The sequence below is a fragment of the Sinohyriopsis cumingii genome, chromosome 18, assembly GCF_028554795.1.
Source record: "Sinohyriopsis cumingii isolate HCF-2022 chromosome 18, ASM2855479v2, whole genome shotgun sequence".
NCBI lineage: Eukaryota > Metazoa > Mollusca > Bivalvia > Unionida > Unionidae > Sinohyriopsis > Sinohyriopsis cumingii.
Genome location: NC_142978.1, coordinates 72,222,851 through 72,229,377, shown reverse-complemented (window position 1 = coordinate 72,229,377; position 6,527 = coordinate 72,222,851).

Sequence of the window (6,527 nt, the reverse complement as noted above, 5' to 3'; positions counted from 1 at the left end):
ATATTTATGCCATTTGAAAAAGAAGGTAGGTAGTTCTTCCCCAGACAAAAACTGAGACGGTGACTGATGCAGTTGTATATTATTCATCTATTCAGTTACCACACAGATTAGGGTTTTTATGATCGAGAAGACCCCAAAGACAGCTGTGAGGCATTACCATACACATCTGTGATTTTGTTATCGAGAAAATCTCAGAGAAAACAGAAGCATTACAACAAAAATTAGGGATTTTGTTATCGAGAAGACCTCACAGACAACTGTAAAGCATTACCACACAGATCAGGGATTTTGTTGTCGAGATGACCTCAGAGACAACTGTGAAACATACATTGTTCTCCTCACTTGAATTTGATATTGTATCCATGAAAACCTTAAACCAACCTCCGCGATGACAGATTGTGTTCGGTTTAAATTAAACAATCGAAGCAGAGCAGTAGTATGCTAGTGGTGACTTTAGACATTTTGTTCTCAAAATATTGAGTTATCCCAAACTCTAGACTTATGTCTGGAATCGATCCAAAAATCCATCAAAATTAAACCGCCAGGCATGGGATGGCCTTGCTGAGGCTTACAAATACAGGGCAATTGTATCCAAAGACCATACAACATAACCGGTGAATAAAGCTGATTTTACAGTTAATGCAACTATTTTTAACCGGTGAAAATAAACATTTTTAAGCATGAACGGCGTTTGGGGGTGGCAGGTGGGGCGACTGCCCCAGGCCACGCTCTTGAGGGGGCCCCGCACTTCAAGCCCAAGGTCGTCCTTATGAGTTTGGCAAGCTATATTCTCCGGTAAATTGGAAACGCTGATACAGGCCGCACGTAATGCACGCAAAGTTGCGAAGTCAACTTAGTCAACTTCATAACGTAGTTAACAGGTGGCAGCACAGAAGCAGACAGATGCAGTCATTTTCACATAATCAGCGTTTGCAGTAGCATACCAATCGAGATACTGATACTCTGTCCCCGCGCGGTCATGGTCGGCCCTAGGCCCCGCGTACTCCTATCGCCGCCTCTGTTTTTAAGGCCCTTACCGGGTAAATTATGAGTTATTTTTTTCTCACGGTAAATTTAATATTTTCCGCGATCAAGCATTGTTAATGACTATGATATCAAATAAGAAACAATACTTACCATGTAACAAATCACGGAAATTTGTGCGTTACGCAGAACAGAGACCGTGGATAAAATACGAAAATAGTATTTGATATGAACTGTAAGACTATTCAAAATCGGAGAAAATATGCCAACCGATTGATTCCCACGGGTTACGCAAGATCACCTAAGAAAAAGATACGTCCTTGAAATCGCCAAGAAGATGGACGAAAAGAACATTTGCCAAGATCAAGACCGCTCTCTTTGATGAAATCACAGTAATCAAGGAAATGATGAAAGAAGAATCGAGGTCGTTAAAGATAAAACAACGCGAACACAAGGGACAGGTCTGAAATTATCTTTCACAACTTCAGCATTCTAGCATACCAGAGAATTAACCGTTGCATGTTCAGCCGCAGCTACAATCGCCAGTTACGCCGTAGTCAAGCACAGCAGAAAAGTTTCCACAGCTAAGGGATATACCATGTGCATGTATGCGGTAAGGAAATCCACGAAAGAATTAAACCCTTTTGCTAATATTATAATCAACATGAACAACGATGACATACAGAAGGTATTTGACCAGCTGATTTTGCTGGAAATAAAATACATGGATATCCTGGAATTTTCAAGTGAAGTTGTTTCATAGAAGTTTTAAAACATTAAAGAAAGACGTGCCAAAGGAAAATACGCACTTTTGACAGACTACAAGATCATCAAAGATTTACAATCGATGATAGAAAATATTAGCGATGACGTTACTATGAGAAAGATTGGTACGATAGCAATATTTTACTTGGCGAAAAATTTAATCATCAACGCAGTAACAACGAAGAAGCCAAATCGCTACTCCAACTTGTCTACGAATCTTTACAAGATAAAAAGAAAATAGGTACCCTAGATACGGAAGCACAGCTAGTTATCACACCAAAAGATGATATTCCATTCGAGAGGCTAAACGATGCGGTGATAATCTTAATTCGTTCCCGGATCATGATAATCTAAGCAAGCCCATGTTTGAGTTAAATTTCATCCTGAACACCAAATGATCAACAACAACAAATAAACTTTGCATGTGCATGGGTAAATTCGATAGCGGATCACAATTTTTAAAATTTACTCTGCACTATGATTGCTTATTCGTTAACGTTCTTCTGTTACTGGTACACGTTAAAATTATCCATTGAGTACAATACCAACGTGAGTTCGTGCGTGGTAATGAATAGATTCTCCATTGCATGCGAATTAAACTTGAGGCTACTTTCTACAGCGATAAGTATTTCTGCATTTATCTGTGTAGTAAATGTAACCGCGAAGATATAAGTTTGCCAGTAGTATTATTGAAATCGCCCTTTTTACGGCTTCTACAACCATCAACGTCGTTGCAATCCCAGTAACGCCAAAACCGACCGTAGCGGTCGCAGATACTATACAAACGTCGTTTACGATAAGTCTGATGTGTTTATTGATCTTGTCTGGTAATTGATATATTGATGATTTTATTACGCATGTATTGCTGAGGATATCACAGTAATTCTGATCGATACTACCTCTTAGGGTGTCTAGCCTGTTGGGATGCTTAGATTAGTTTGTTTGGTGGTCATCTGAACAAAGTTCATGAGCGTGTTGTATGATGATTCCACTTCACGATTTCTATATGACCCAGTTCCGGATTTCATGTGATTGTATATGATGATACACTAATTCCGTTTTGATGATAATATTCGTTCACGAGCGGCACACAGTTTTTATCCACCTCGGCTCGTGACCCCATCTGGTCCAAAACACCATCGCGAGAAGTTACACTTGCAATGTTTTCACCAGAGGCTTCAGCGTCCAAGTTAAATGCGTCAAGATCTTTTACACCACTCTTAGTATATGAAACCGTTATATACTCGATTACAAATACCAGAAGTACTAACAAGAAACTCACCATGAACATTCATTCATAAATCCTGATTAAACTTCCCACGGATAATGTTACAAACACGTTATATGTAAAATATTTCATTTCATCATTTTGTACTGATGAACTTTTTCAAATCGAGTTAACGTGTGTTGTCTTTGTCGATGTATATTCGAATACTTTTATACCACGGAAAACATAATTACATGTAATTGCCTTTCCAACTGTTTCTCGTCATTGGTAGTTTTTGAAGAAAAAAAAAACGTTCCAGGTTTATTACGTAATTGTTCGGTTCGTCAAGACTATGTTTAGTAAAACTTGTGAAGGCGGAATCCACGTGATTGTCACCACTTGGATATAATACACCTTCTTTGTCGATAATGTGTGTTAACCTTCGGTATTTATCTATTATTTTGATCTCTGACACATATCTGATAATTTTACCACGGACAAATCGCCTTCGACCAGTTCACTATCAGGCATAATAGTGGTATCTGATACTACTGTTTTAGACTCTGCAAAGGTGAAAAACGACTTATTCATTTTGTCGCGACTTCGTTGTCTGCGGTTGGATTTCGTAGCCTCTTAATCTGGTTTCCGCCAACGCCTAGATCGCCGCTGATTAAATAGCCAGCATTCTTGAAGAATTCACATTCTGTTTCATCGATATATTGTTTTGTCGCGGTATGTCTGTCGCCCTCCTAATATCTTACTCCGATTATGAAATCGTTGCGCATATCTTACGTGCCAGTCGTTTTGTCACCGACTTATTATTTATTTTACTCGATCGTCATCCACGCTACAAATGTAAATGCCGGAAGCTCTCCGTTGATGTTCGTCATAATGTTTGTCTGTGGTGTCAGTTCGTATTCTAAGTAGTATATCATGGACATTTAAGTCAGACGATTTTATTCATCCTTGCTCGTCTTCAAACAAAAAATTTCATAGTTGTTGACAGGGTTGACATGGCTTTTAATTAACTCGTCCAGATTGCTATTGGTGGCAATGTTGGTGGCGGCGCCGTTGTCTGCACATCATGTTGACGGTGCACCTGATCGTCCATACATATCTACTAACATTTATCAAGCGTATATCTATGTATCGCCTTGATAGGGTCGGACGAGCCGTCTATCGTGAGTAAGACCCCCAATGACCTCATGTCCGTAAATTGGATCATCCAACACTGGGACTTTGAATAAAATAACGCCTAAGATTTATTTTATCGCCGTACGTAATCAACAACTTTACGCGGTGATGCTTCGCGAATGAAGTAAAATACATGCTAACACGCGAATAAATTGCGTAGGCGACCCAATGTGTACCTGTTTACGACGATAAGTCTATACTGGCAATACCATTCTCCTATGAGCGTGGGGTCGCTGCTGCTGATAATTGATCCCGCATAAAAACGCATCTCAAAAGCTTGATTCCTGTCGTACGGCCAAGTCAATAATAATAATAATGAGGACTTTATATAGCGCCTAATCTTTAGAAGCTCTAAGCGCTTTACAACATCAGACAACACCTATAAGATAAAAAACATATAATGATATGATTACAAAAACAAACACCTTGAAATTAGAAAACATAAAAAAACATGCTGAGAATATTTAAGGTCCGCGTTATTATCGGCGTGCTAGACGTAGTCCTAGTATCTTTTTCTGTCCTCACATCCAAATTGCGCCTGGAAAATCCTTTTCATTTGTCATTTTTAAATGCCATTTCTGCAGAGGTCCAGACCTGTACTTTGCACAGCTGCTTTAGCAACTGCTGACGCGTCAGCAGCCATCGGCGCAGGAATCGTAGCTAACAGTGGAAATATGCCGTCTTTATCCAGTTGAGGCAACTACGGCCGCGGCATTTTAATTGTTAGTTCAGATTGCTTACGTTTCGCAGTTTGGACCTGTTTAACTTGTTGCCGTCAGCGACAGCGGATGTGTTCCCGACATAATTTCTTGGGTAGTTTTATACTTACCCGACACGAATTTGCTATGACATTGTTAAATTTTTTAAGCGGACCTGGAGTCAAAGTCACTGATACATTCTGATATCGAATTTCATAACAGTCATTGGATCGTTTTATGTCTGGATGAGCTCAATCAACCATCGATCCTGGGTAAAAACACGCGATGGATTTTTAGCAGAGAAATGTCATTTCGCTAGTAGAACTGTAAATTTTGTACGTAGATGACATAATTTAACTTCGTACGTAGATCTGGATAATGCTTTTCGCATTTAATAAATCTTCGTTGTTCAGTCGAAGTAACAGTTGCTGATAGGGCGACAGCCACTCATACGGCACCGTCAGAGTCTCTGGTGCGAGTGGAAAATCATTATAGGTATCGTGAAGTTATTTCGGGTTTCCCAGGTTAACTTTAAAGAAGCAACCGACATCCGAGTCTGTGTTGAAGTTTTCTATGCTACTGACATCAAATTCGTTAATCCAGTAACAATGTATGCTGTAATGTAGACGTTCGGTTTTTCAGCATAGTAGAGAAATTTCAGCGCTGGATTATTAGTTCTGGAGTAACGATGATTTAGCATGCTGATGACGCCGAATTCCGCGCTCGATAAACAAAATGCTCTCAATATCGGCCAGTAATTTTAGCAATACTTCATTTCTCAGCTGCGCACTGTCCCATGACATTCTTGATGTAGAGAAACAATGAGACGGATTGAGCTGGTTTTCATCTGCGTCTTTCGAAAAGGATTCAACTGCAGCGAGTAAAACTACATCGGTAGATACAAATGGTGGCAAGCTCCAAGAAACGTACACGAAAAAGTATCCTAGATGAGTTTCGTGTGAGCGTAAACTTCGTCGTCGATATGCTAGCGGTGCAACGAGGAATAAAACGCGCTTTTGTCTGACAACGCAGTCTGAAAATTTTTACGGATCCGACATGTATTTGTACAGATTACCTTATCGTGATAACAAGGACACTGAACGTATCAAAGTTACCTTGAGCTATATCTGACATGTTTGCCGTTCGCAATCAACATACAATTTTATTTCAGCTTTCATCTTCAATGTTGAAATTGGGTCTAACGTTGGGGCATATCTGCGTGTGATTATAAAGTCATCGTCGGGCAGATTATTCACCAGCATGTCCAACGATATATTCGTGAACTGCAACGAATCGATAAATCGTATCTGTCGTATTCGAAACCCCATGTATTTTCCATGTTGTTCGGGATTACGCTCTACGACAGTGACGCAGACGCGATCCCCTGCATGTTGAAATGACTATCATATCCTCGTTAATTATGAAACACGACTGCAATCTTGATTTTATCAGGGCAAGTTTGGAATTGTCAATTACATTTAGCATGAGTAACTCCTCTGTCCGCATCCGTGACATGGCAACCATCACGAACAGGATGGAGAACTTCACTGGCAATTACAAGTGGCTGTTAGCAAATCGAACACGTTACTGCGCTGTTAAACGTGAAAACGTAATCGTGTGTCGTGATCATGTCAGCGGGATTTTTAAGGAACTGCGTGATCTTTGCCGCGACAGATTAA